Source organism: Impatiens glandulifera, chromosome 4 (genome assembly GCF_907164915.1).
Source record: "Impatiens glandulifera chromosome 4, dImpGla2.1, whole genome shotgun sequence".
NCBI lineage: Eukaryota > Viridiplantae > Streptophyta > Magnoliopsida > Ericales > Balsaminaceae > Impatiens > Impatiens glandulifera.
Genome location: NC_061865.1, coordinates 4,750,451 through 4,764,594, shown reverse-complemented (window position 1 = coordinate 4,764,594; position 14,144 = coordinate 4,750,451).

The window sequence follows — 14,144 nt, the reverse complement described above, 5'->3', positions numbered from 1 at the left end:
AGAACTGTGGTTAATTTGGATATATGTGAGAGTAAATGTATACTTGGGTTGGATTGTGGGTTGACCCGCCCATAAACTTAAAACGGTTAAAAATAAAATTAAAAATGCTATAGGTATGATTCGAACTTACAACCTAACAAAACAAGTACAACCTTTAATAACACTTTATATTTTAAATTCAACCCAAAAATTGTTAAACGCGTGACATTTTAACAATATAAGTTTAACTTTTTAACTAACTAATCTATATATATATATAATGATGCCGAACTATGGTTAATTTGAATATATGTGAGAGTAAATGAATACTTGGGTCGGATTGTGGGTTGACCTGCCTATAAAATTTTACCGTAATATTTTTTTTACGATTTTTTCTATTATTACTCGTGCAAATGTACGGGATACATGTAATACATGTAAGTATATATTAATAATTAATAATAAAAATAAGGCTTATGGGTGGGGCGGGTGAGTTGCCTTTCCTGTGGCCAGGCATTTTGGCGTTAAATACATTTATGAAGAATTTTTCATGACCTCTATTTTTTTTAGCTTATAACTATTATTATTATAGATTTACTTTTATAAGATGGCAACTAGAACATTTCCAACCGACAAGAAATGCAATATGCCCTCATCCCAACTAAGGGTACCCTATCCAATCCCCAACTATTTACAAGACATTTCCAACCGACAGGATATGCAATATACCCCAATCCCCAATCCCAATTAAGGATACCCTAGCCAATCTCCAACTACTTACATTTACAACAAAACCTATTTACATTTTTTTTTAGTTTCTTTATGAAGATGAGCTATTACATAGTCTACGAGTTAAATACAAAGCACATTTATTATTGTTAATGTTAATAGACGACATTCTACTATGAATTAAGGGTAAGATTACCATTTTTTAAATGATTTGGGTGTGATGACTTGAACTAATGACCATAAGAACATGAGTTTGTGCGCTCAACCATTTAGCTATTTCAGATGAAGATAAGGTGAAAGAGATTGGTTTGCCCTCTTCAATTGTTAATGTGTGCGAGATCTCACTCCTTCAGTGTATTTCGTCGAACAGCTACCAACGTTGTAAGGTGAAGAAACTAAATGATCTACCACAAGATTATATGCAAGAGAGAAAGCGTGTCTCAAAATAGAGAAAAGGTTGTTTCGATTAGATTTCATCAATGCTTGAAAAATTATTTATTGGAATATTTATGGAATCAATGATAGTTGTGATGAGAGCGTTGTAAAGTCACCGTAGGGAACATTTGTTGTGGCATATATTGTTTTAGTGAGACTAAAATTTGAAAAATAGATTAGTAGATTGTAAGAGATCTATGTAATTGAAGAGGCTCTTGATTCTATAGGAGAGTCTAGTCGGATTTTTGTAGCATTATGTAAAAGTTGCATTATGGTAAATTGTATGTGTAATAAGAAGGTGAAATCGGTGACTCACTTACTTTTGCATTGTATTTGGTAACTAGTATTTAGAGTCTTTTATGAGTATGATGAAATTCATTAAGTGATGTCTAAGTCTTTGGTCAGTTGCTGTGATGTTTGAATTGAGGTCCCTGATATAGTTGGAATACATATTTAGGTTACCATCTTGATTGTTTTCTAGTGAACTATCTAGCTGGAGAGAAGTCGTCAAACATTTAATGACCGTAATCGTTCGATGCATATCATTCATAATATTATTATTATGACGATTTCTGATAATCATTTTAGAATACGGGTATAGTAGATTAGAGAGTTATTCGTTCTTTTTGAGAATTTACGAGCTCAATAATATGTTGAGTAACACATTTGTATTCTTTTCTTATTTTAATATTCTATTGGGTAACTTTTTTCATTTATGTTTTGTCGTTGTGTGCTTCAACAATCGTTGTCATTTTAATATGCATGGATCATTTTTTTTAAAACGCTCTTTGAATTCTATAGACACTCTGTTTACATCCAATTTATAATTTTAATTAAATTTCAAAGAATTTTTACAAAAAGTAGTAACACTCAGTTTACATCTAATTTATAATTTTAAATAAATTCCAAAGAGTCTTTACAAAAGTAGTAACGTCTAAAAGTCGAGTTTTGAAAATATTTCCACAATAATCAATATCCCATCATTCACATTTATCTCGAATCTCATAAAAAGATATGAGTAACTAAAATGAAGGTTCATCTAATGTACGATTAAAATATCAATATTCGTCAAACCCCATAGATCCTCTTGAATCTCGTAAAAAAATAGAAACCAAAAATTAGAATTTGACAAAGTTAAACTAGTTTTGACTTTTTTTAGAGTTGACATCCGATTTGCTTATGAAAATTCTAGAAAGAAAAATCGTGTGTTCGAAGATGCGTACAAGAAATTTTGTTTTGGTGTGATACATGATTATACTCGAGAAAATGCTTTAATGTTTTATTGCTCATGTTTGTCCAAAATATGGTCTTTATTTTAAACTTTTGATAATTTTAAAAAACTTGATTTTTACATTTTATTTAATAATTTATTAATTATTCCGGTACTTATTCATGCACCTGGACCTTAACCTCGTCCTACTCATGCAAATAGTTTTGTGGTGACGTAGTCATGCGTCTATTATAATTATGGTATAAGATAAGAAATGAGAATACTTGAAAGAAATGACGCACATGTTAATTAAAACTAACTAAAATAGGTAAATGGAAGAAAAAAAATCTTGTGGTTAATTTTTTTTTTTGGTTTTTTTTGGGGGGGGAATGGGTTAGCACCATTTCATTAAGAAGCCAAAAAGTAAGAGGGTTAAGAATCAAAACTAGACAAATCCTAGTTTTTATTATAAGATGACAAACAAACGACCCTAAAGTTTCTGAATGGTAGCAATCAAACAACAGTACAATCAAATATTACAATTAAAGTTCCCAATTTTTGTTGTTATTTTCATATACGCCTTGTAGGCCATGTTGCTTTCTTCCACGTCCCCTTCCTCGCTGATACTTCATAAAATGTGATTGAATTGTAGCAGTTGATGATGTTTTTCTACTCTCATTGTTTGGCCTACTTCTATATGAACATGTACTAATCTGATAAAAGAAACTTATTTTCAGAATTTCAGGCTTTTATCAATGTTTTTCTCTATTTCAGTTTTGCGGATTTGAGAATCAACAACTCTAGTTTCCTCCTCACTCTTCTCCTCTATTATTTCTTTACTTTCTTCTTTTGCTTATTCTTCTTTCTTGTCTTCAGATTGAACTTTTTCAGCATCCTCTATTTCTTCAATTTCATTGATTTCTTCTTTTTTGAATATTCTTTGTTTTCTTCCTCTGTATTTTCCTCATTTTTGTCTTCTATATCACTGTCCTTGACTTCCAAAATATTCTCTTTCATTCTTGATTCTTCCGTTTCATTTTTCTTTTCTTTTTTTGCTTCTTGGGATTTCAGGATTTTCTGTTTTTTTCTCAATTTTTTTTGCACATTTAATACTAACATGCTGGAAAGTATAGTTAAAAGCACACATTTTTTACCTCCATTCATATGAGATTTTCATGACTGTTGGCATTCATTTCCTATTAATAACTGTCATGTTCTTTGGTAGTGTACTTTGAGGATGCACTTCAATGTTTATTCTACCAAAAGTAAGGAGCTCTCCTCCCTTTGTAATTGGGTCCATATATAATGGTTTCTCCAATATACTAACAGAGTGACTTAGAGCTTATGCATTATACATGTGTACTAGGATGTTCCTAAGTTTGAACCATATTTGGGTTGTTTCCATTGGCTTGCTTAGAAGGCTCAATTTTTCAAACCATCTCTCCAGCTTCATATAGTTTGATCAAATATAAGTATGCCCAATTTTCATAATATCATTCAAGTTTGTTCCCTTTTTGAATTGCAGAAAATAAAGATCATTGATGTTTGCATAAACCCTCTTCAGTCCTTTCTATTCCCATTGTTTCATTAGTGCTTCCTTGGTGACTGAGAAATATACACAGTTTTTTCCTATGTAGTTCTCAACGACTATATTTTCCCATTCTTTGACGCATTTCTCCTCCACTTCATAGGGTAATTTAAATTCAAAATGAGAGTTAAGAATCTTGACTTTTATTTTAAACACACCCAAGTAGATTTGACCTTTGTATGCATGATCTTCTGTTTTGTTTTCTGCAATCTTTTTCCAGACTTCATTTGCCTTCCAACTGAAATTGCTCCTGGTAGTATAGATCTTTGATTTTGGGGACTTCATCAGCTCCCTCATTATTTCCACAAACCAGTTAACTATCTTTTCATATTGTTCAATAAATTCAAATCCTGAAGGTAGTGTACATTCAATTGGATATTTGTTTGCTGGACTTTATCTTTATTGAGCATAATCTCTCATTTTTTGCATGCATCAGTAACTTTGTGATTTGATTTTTAAGCCTGAAAAGATTTCCTCTTTTGTTATACACAACCCTCCATATTCTCTCATTTTCCCCCTGCTTTCTTGCTTCAGCCTCACCAGAACTTTGAACATTAACTGGTTCTTTACCTTTATTGTTTTCATGTATAGTTTCATGTACATCTTCCTTTGATTTCTTATGATTTCATTTCCAACAACATCCTTTGTACCTTCTAGATCAAATTCTTGAATTTCCTTTACCTTGTTGCTTTTCTTTCTTCTCATTATTGTAGAAGAACATAATTATGAAGCAAATATAACAAATACATAACAGAGTAATACATAATACTTAAATATCCTATGCAGCAGACCAGGAACCGAACCGTGATCAACCTCAAACAATCACAGGCAAAGATTTTGCGACCATTTTCCCGACCTTGTTCAAACCTTAACCGATGTTTTTTGATTTCGCAACTTATAACCCTAGACGATTTTCTCTAATGTGCAGAACGTGCCAGACGTGCCGACGATCGTGACTTCGACCACAATTCGCGTAACTGACTAATAAATCAACCGACTAAATTTCGTGTGACTAACGTGTCGATCGTGTTGAACGTTGTTGTGTCGATCGTGTCGGTTGTGCCGATTGGTTGATCGTGCCGATCACAAATTTCGCCGCTCCTTTAGGGTTTTCGCGTTAGGAATCACAATATTCATTTGAAATAGAATGACGATTTTGATTAATAAATTTATGAAATCTTAGGTTAATTATTTTCATTTACGGGAATTTATTACAAATATATATATATATATATATATATATATATATTATTTATTTTGAGTTTAAAAATTTAGGTGAAAAAAAGTAAACAAGCCCTAAGTCGGACTTCGTCTAGACGATGGTCGGGCCTAGTCACAACAGCCCTTCTTACATGTCTACCATTGAACACCCTTGAGGCCTGGACTGTGAAATGAAAAAATATATTAGAAAAAATGTGAATGTGGTTAATATTGGAAAGTGTGTTGACTGTGAAATGAAATATATATATATATATATATATATATATATATATATATATATATATATATTTATTGTAAATGTGGTTAATATTGGAAAGTTTAAAATACAGGTGGTACAAATTATATAGTTTATACAATTATAATTATAAGTGGATTAATTATAAATTTGATAGTGATTTAATGTCGGAGATTGGGGGACTGTAAATATATGTGGTGAGTGTTGTATACAAGTATTGAAGATTGATTGATGATGACCTTTCCCTATTTTTTAAATATTTTTTTGCTTTTTATTATTGTGGATTTATTATTATTATTATTATTATTATTATTATTATTATTATAGATCTACTATTCAATTAAAACTATCACTTTTATGGATTCCAATGAAGAATGGATCTCATAAACTTAAAAAAAAATAAAAATAAAAACCATTTTATTTATAGCCTGTCTATAAGTTTCAATCCATAATATTTTATATTTAAAAATATATATTAAATTCTGGTTTCGGTATCATTTAACAGATTTGCACTCCCCCATTTCGAACCCTTCAAGTAACTTTACTCCTCTAATCCCGATATCTTCCCGATATCGCAACATATCGCCAAGTTATTGCCTGAGTTATAAATTATAATATCATTCAAGTTATTTTTATTTATTTATTTATTAATATTATAGTATCTAACTAGTTGATATTTATTATCCATATAATTATTCAAGATACCCGTCAAAGTATTAAGTATTATATAATTATAAAAAAAAATGTAATAACTTTATAAAAACACTAGAAAAATTTTCGTACTTATCGTATAGATAAAAGTATAAACAAAATAAATTTAAAAAATATAATAATATATATTCAAAATTTAAAATTCTTAATAAATCACGAATAATATATTAAAATAAAAAATAAAACACTTTCATTTCACATTTTATTCACTTCGGTAAAACAACTTATCTTCTCACATATCTCATCACATATTTTTTTTCAATGAATATCTCACCTCGTGACCTAACACTTTTACTTTGATCTATCAAATATCTAATTCATATTTTTTAATATTTAGTATTATAACCTCACACTTTAGTCAATCAAATATTTGATTTATATTTTTTAACCACTTTCAATTATTACCGGCTTATTATCCATCGACAAACCACATCTCAATCACACTTGGTTAAAATGTTATACTTGTTTTGTTATGTTGCAAGTTCGAAACATACATAACCATTTTAAGTTTATGGGCGGGTCAACTCACAATCCGATCAAAGTAGTCATTTACTCTCACATATATATTCAAATTAATCATAGCTTTAGACCCGACAATCTGGATATTTTGAAAATTAAGCATCATTAATTATATATATATATATATATTAGTTAGTTAGTTAAAAAGTTGAACTTATATTCTTAAGAATGTCCGCGTTTATCAAATTTGGTGTTGAATTTAAAATATAAATTCTTATTAGCTTAGTTGGTTAAAAAGTTGTACTTGTTTTGTTATGTTGCAAATTCGAAACATACATATAACATTTTTAACTGTTTTAAGTTTATGGGCGGGTCAACCCACAATCCGACCCCAGTATCCATTTACTCTCACATATATATTCAAATTAACCACAACTCTCGACCCGACAATACAAACAATTTAAAAATTAAGCATCATTATATATATAGACATTCTTCACAATATAAGTTCAACTTTTTAACTAACTGATGTATATATAGCATTTTTAATTTTATTTTTATCCGTTTTAAGTTTATGGGCGGGTCAACCCACAATCCGACCCAAGTATCAATTTACTCTCACATATATATCCAAATTAATCACAACTCTCGACCCGATAATCCAGACATTTTGAAAATTAAGCATCATTATATATAGTCGGACACTTTAAAAATTAAGCATCATTACCCTTCCGAGCCATGGGAGAATGTTGCTATAAACATTCATCATTGTGATGCCCCTATCAGAACCTTTTTGGCACAAAATATCTCATGCTTGCCTCTTGGCAAACCTTTATCATCATATCTAACTCGTTCTCATCCGTATGCACTTTCTTCAAGTATAAATCATTTTCGAGCACTTCATAGATCCAATGGTACCTTTTTGGATGTGTTTAGAACGTGAATGGAAACTTAAATTTTTGCTCACATGTATAACACTTTGTGAGTCACTAAACACCACGAACATGTCTTGTTTTATACTCGTTTCCTTCAATAATTCATTCATTCATCTCATTTCCTTACAACATTCAGTAATGGAAATATATTCAGCTTCTATAGTAGACAAAGAAACACATTTCTTTAGACGAGACTACCATGATACAACTCCTCCTCCAAAGGTAAACAAATACCCTAAAGTTGATCTCATTGTGTAAATATCACCACTCATATCTTAATCAAAAAAACCCTTCAACATGTGGTTTTCCAGTACCATAACACAAAGCGTATTTGGAGGTCCCTCGAAGAGTCATTTCATTAAGTGTACTTTGTTGTTAGTAAATGGTTTCTTATACATATCAGAAAGAGCTTTCATTAGACCCATGGTGGTCTTCTCATTCGCTACATTGTGAGCAACCGTCTTGGCTAGTGTCAATCGGACAACTCCCATAACATGTTTATCAAGGAGTTTTCATTCAGCTTCATCCATATTCTCTTGTTTCTCACTTAAAGGAACATGAAGCTTCTTTTCATAGAGATAATCTTCAAAATGACATCCTCCAAAAGGCATAATATGTCCCATCAAATCTTACAATCTCATGTCTTATACTATTCTCGCTTGTCATTGTTTCCAATGCTCAGATATAGCATAGCTGCTATGATACTAGTTGTTAAGATTTGTATCTCCTAAATTCGACTTACTTGAAATGATCGGTAAAAAACTCAAGAAAGAAGAACACAAGAAGACACAAATTTATAGTGGTTCTCTTAAATTAAGCTACGTCCACTTCAGCCGTCACCAAATTTCACTATGAAGAAGAAGAAGGAATACAGAGTTTTTGCATCACACATTATCTCTCTAGAATTATGTCTTGTTCATGTAAACTCATAATAATCACATATTTATATGGTAAACATTCAGGTAATAAAACATAAATAACTTTTTATCAGGCTCAAGCTCAAAACCAAATACAAACCCAATAAACTCTAATTAACAATTGTAGAGTTTATTATAAGTGTATAATTCATAACTCGACAGTGGTGTGATAACCGAGCATCAAACCACATTACCCAAAATCTTATATTTCATAAAAGAAAAAAAAATATTTAGAAATCAGTTGTCACATTAAAATGCATAAATTCGTAGAGGGTTATTGTTGGGGAAAACCCTTGACAGAACCACAAAAGAAGAAAACAAAAGAATGAACACACTAACAGAATTTGATAACGGAGTTCGGCCAAAATATTGCCTACGTCTCCGAGCACTAAGGCTATCAATTAATAAAGAAGAAGAGATACAAATTTGGGTGCAATAAACCAAAGAGGGGAGAGTTTCTTTTATACACTAAGAAACTTCCCCAACTCCCATCATCTTCCGATGTGGGATTTATGCTAATTGTGAATATAGTTTCTTTTATATACTAAGAAACTTCTTTCACTCCCATTATCTTCCGATGTGGGATTCTAATTGTGCCAAAAAACAACAAATCTCCACCTTGGCACAATAATCAAATACTAATCTTCAATATTAAAAATAGTTCTTCAGTGCTTCCAATTGGCGCTTTTCAGCGCCGACTCAAACGCGGAATGTGTTTACCAAATCTAAACAATTAGATTTGGTTTTCCCCATGTCTTTCATCTCGAACTCTCTACCCAATTGAGCCTTCAATTTATCAACTTCATATTGGCTCTTTGATGCTATCAACATATCATCAACGTACAAGAGTAGATAGATGTAAGACTCATCTTGCAATTTGCACAAATACTCACATGAACTGAATCTGCTTCTTGTGTACTTGTGCTCCATCATAAACTTGTCAAGTCGCTTGTACTATTGTCTCGACGATTGCTTTAACCTGTACAATGATCTGTTCAACTTGCAAACCCAATTTTCTTTATCAGCAACTTTGAATCCATCTGGTTGATAAATGTAGATTTCCTCATTCAAATGACCATGTATGTCTGCGGTCTTCACATCTGGTTGAGCTAGCTCCAAATTCATCTGCGCTACCAAGGCCAACAAAATTCTAATGGAAGAGTGTTTAACAACAGGAGAAAGTACCTCATTATAATCACCTCCTTCCTTCTGAGCGTAGTCTTTAACTACCAATTTTTCCTTGTAGCGAACATCAAATATTCCAGGAAATCCTTCTTTCTTAGCAAAGATCCATTTACAACCAATAGCCTTCTTCTCTTTTCGTAGATGCCTCAACTTGCATGTCTCATTCTTCTGAATAGATTGCATCTCATCTTCTATAACACCTCTCCTTTTTCCATTTTCAGTATTTCGACTGACATCTGAAAAAGTGGATGGAACATCATCTACGACTAGAAGTGCATAGGCCGCCATGTCAACAAACCGACCTGGTTTTTGAATAACTCGTCTTGACCTATATACAGAAATTGATTCACTTTGTTCTGAAGGTTCTTGGGTCAGAACCTCTTCCTCATTTAACTCTTCGTCTGTCGTCGGAGAGTCACTTCTAGTTGGGCTTATCTTTATCTGCTCAACTCCACCTGTTGCGGAGTAAAATCAATCTTGTCTGGTGTTACCTTATTCAACATTGAATAATCATCAAAAGTAACATCCTTACTGATAATGGTTTTCTTTGCATCCAAACACCAGAGGCGATACTCTTTAACTCCCGTAGTAAATCCATAAAAAGAGCCTTCTTTCCTCGTGGATCCAAATTTGATTCAACTCCATGATAATATGCAGCAGAACCAAAAATATGCAAAGAATCATAATCAGTTGCAGGTTTTCCAGACCATACCTCTAATGGAGTCTTGCCACCAAGTGCAGATGATGGTAGGCGATTTACCAAATGTTGAGCGTATGACACAGCTTCTGCCCAAAATTTCCTGTCTAATCCAGCATTAGACAACATACATCGAACTTTCTCCACCAATGTCTTGTTCATACGTTCCGATACTCCATTCTGCTGTGGTGTTTTTCTAACTGTGAAGTGTCGAATTATGCCACACTCTTGGCATAACTTCTGGAATAGATCATTCTTGTATTCTCCACCGTTATCAGTCCGGATAACTTTGATCTTTCTTCCTGTCTCGTCTTCAACTTGAGTTTTCCATTTAAGAAAAATCTCAAACACTTCACCTTTGTTCTTCATAGTAAACACCCAAACTCTTCTGGAAAAATCATCAATAAAAGTAACAAAATAATGTCTACCTCCAAGAGAAGGAGTCTTGGCAGGTCCCCAGACATCTGAGTGCACATAATCCAAAATACCCTTGGTATTATGCATAGCAGTGCCAAATTTTACTCGCCTTTGTTTTCCCAGAATACAATGTTCACAAAAATCTAACTTACAAACTTTTGTACCTTTCAATAATCCTTGCTTGACAAGAGTTTGCATAGATTTCTCACCAGCGTGCCCCAATCGCATATGCCATAGCTTTGTTGCCTCTAACTCTTTACTGCTCCCGGAAGTTGATACACATGATGTCCCATTAACTGTACTACCTTGATAGTAATACAAATTATTACTTTTCCTGATAGCTTTCAACATCACTAGCGCTCTAGATATTACTCTAAGAACTCCATTTTCCAATTTCACATGTAGGCCTTTCGACTCCAAGGCCCCCAAAGAAATGAGATTCTTTTTTTCTTATATTCGGTATGTACCGAACATCTCTGATAATTCTGGTGGATCCGTCTTCATTTCTCAGTTTGATTGAACCTATCCCCTTACTTTACATGTATTAGCATCTCCCATATAAACAACTCCACCATCTAGCTCTTTAAAGTCAAAGAACCACTTTCGAACTGGTGTCATATGATAAGTGCAAGCTGAGTCCAATATCCACGCATCAGGATGTGATGTTGTGTGTGACATCGATAAAGAGTATTCTGAATCTGCATCACCTTTGTTTTCTGCAACATTCGCATCTTCAGAATCTTTCTCTTTCTTCTTCAACTTTGGACAGTTAATCTTCCAATGTCCTTTCTCACGACAGAAAGTACATTCATCTTTGGCAACTCTACTTTCAGATCTTCTTCCTTTCCCTTTTGATTTGCTCTGTTGACGGCCCCTGACCATCAATGCTTCATCTTCTGTACCTACTTTGATTTTTCTTTTATCCTGCTTTCTCAATTCATGACTATATAAAGCAGAACTTACAGCATCAAGAGAAACATTTCCCTTCCCATGAAGTAACGTTGTTTCTAAGTGTTCAAATTCATCAGGAAGGGACGATAGCAACATCAAAGCCAAATCTTCATCCTCAAACCTAACGTCAAGGTTTAACAAATCCGTTACTAACTGATTAAACTTATTTATATGCTCATTAATCGTAGTACCTGATTGGTATTCAAACCGAATAGTCGCTTCTTCATAAGGAGCTTATTCTGACCACTCTTCTTCAGAAACTTGTCCTCTAATGCTTGCCACAGTTTCTGTGCAGAAGTTTCATTCTTCACAGCATACTTCTGCTCTCTAGACAGGCACGACCGAATTGTTCCGCACGCCAACCGATTCATGATACTCCACTCTTTTTCTTCTATACCATCTGGCTTTCCGACCTCAATAGCAACATCTAAACCCTACTGAAAAAGACAATCTAGAACCTCACCTTGTCACATGCCGAAATGCCCAGTTCCATCAAAGATCTCCACCGCAAACTTCAAATTCGACATCGGTGTCCTCGTCCAGAATGACGAAGGAGTTGACGCCCCTTTTGAAGACTCCACCATGCCAAGGACGAACCTTCAGCTCTGATACCACTTGTTGGGGAAAACCCTTGACAGAACCACAAAAGAAGAAAACAAAAGAATGAACACACTAACAGAATTTGATAACGGAGTTCGGCCAAAATATTGCCTACGTCTCCGAGCACTAAGGCTATCAATTAATAAGGAAGAAGAGATACAAATTTGGGTGCAATAAACCAAAGAGGGGAGAGTTTCTTTTATACACTAAGAAACTTCCCCAACTCCCATCATCTTCCGATGTGGGATTTATGCTAATTGTGAATATAGTTTCTTTTATATACTAAGAAACTTCTTTCACTCCCATTATCTTCCGATGTGGGATTCTAATTGTGCCAAAAAACAACAGTTATGTTATACCGACACATTTATACTAAACATAGCTTTCTGATTTCTTTTATAAAGACCCTTCATTTTGTTTGATTTCGATTATTGTTGTCCACATTAAACTTCAAAGATGTTCACCATGAGAGTGCTAAATATATCATTTATGTTTACATGAGTATATTTATGTTTATTGAGTTGGTAATTAAATCATAACTAAATATTAGTTATATATATTGACATTGTTATTGTAAATGTATGTTGGTTGAGTTATAGAAGACATTGGCTTAATATTTAATTTATACTTTTGAAAAAAATAACTGGCATCAATGTAATATTTTGACATATATAAAGGATTTGCTATATTTTGCTATTTTTTTATTATAGAGTTCTTAATTCTTCTATTAATTGAAACATAATCTCTCATTTTATTTTCTAGATCTTTGTTCTAGGTCTTGTTTTTATTAAAATCTCTTCCAATTTTTACACACTCATTCAATTTTATTCTTACATTCTCATTTATATTCCTATAATGAAACCATCTTCAAATTCCAATATTTTCCATCATCAAATCATTAAATATATTAATTAAAATATTAAAATTTTATTATTTTATTATTTTATTTTTATAAACTTTAAATATAAAAAATATTATAACAATTTAATCAATTAAAAATTAAATAAATTATTTCTTTTATAAAAACAAATTTTTAATAAAATGAAGTTAAAACACTCAAATATCTAACATACAAAAATAGAGACAAAGTTAGTGTTTTGGTATGAAAAATGTATTAAGGGGTTGGTCCATGATGAAATCGGAATCAAAATCGGAATCGGAATCAAAATCAAAATCGAAACCGGAATCGGAATTTCAATTGGAATTGGAATTGGAATTGGAATTGGAATTGGAATTGGAATTGGAATTATAATTATAATTATAATGGTGAGATTTAATTTCAATTTTTATGTTTGATAAATCACTTAATATTTTTTGATTTGGAATTACAATTTGCATGGAATTCAAATTAATGAACTTTTATAATTCTAAATTCCACTCGTTTAGAATTTTAATTAAAAATTTTATTTTGTAAATGTTTTTTCAAATAAAATATCTTATTATTTTATCATTTAAAACACAATTAACGTGTTAAATCGATAAAAAAAATTAATTTATAAGTTAAAATGTCGAGCCAATATTTTTTTTCCTTTTTAAATTTAGTAAATAACATTTTGAAGCGATGCATATTTTTTTAATTTAAAAAGTTAACATGTCGAACTCATATTTTGTTTTTGAATTTAGTATGATAAAATATTGTACTGATAATTATTTTTTTGTATTTCTGAAGTTAACATGTCGAATCGATATATTTTTTTTTAATTAGAATCAAAATCTAAAAAAAAACTCTTAACACATGAGCTATCATAATTAATTGTATTAAACTAATATTTAATAAAATAAATAATTTATATATATATTATTTTTTATTTTTTTTCAATTTAGGAATTAAAATGAAATTAAAATTTTTAATTTTTCAAACATAATAATTGAATT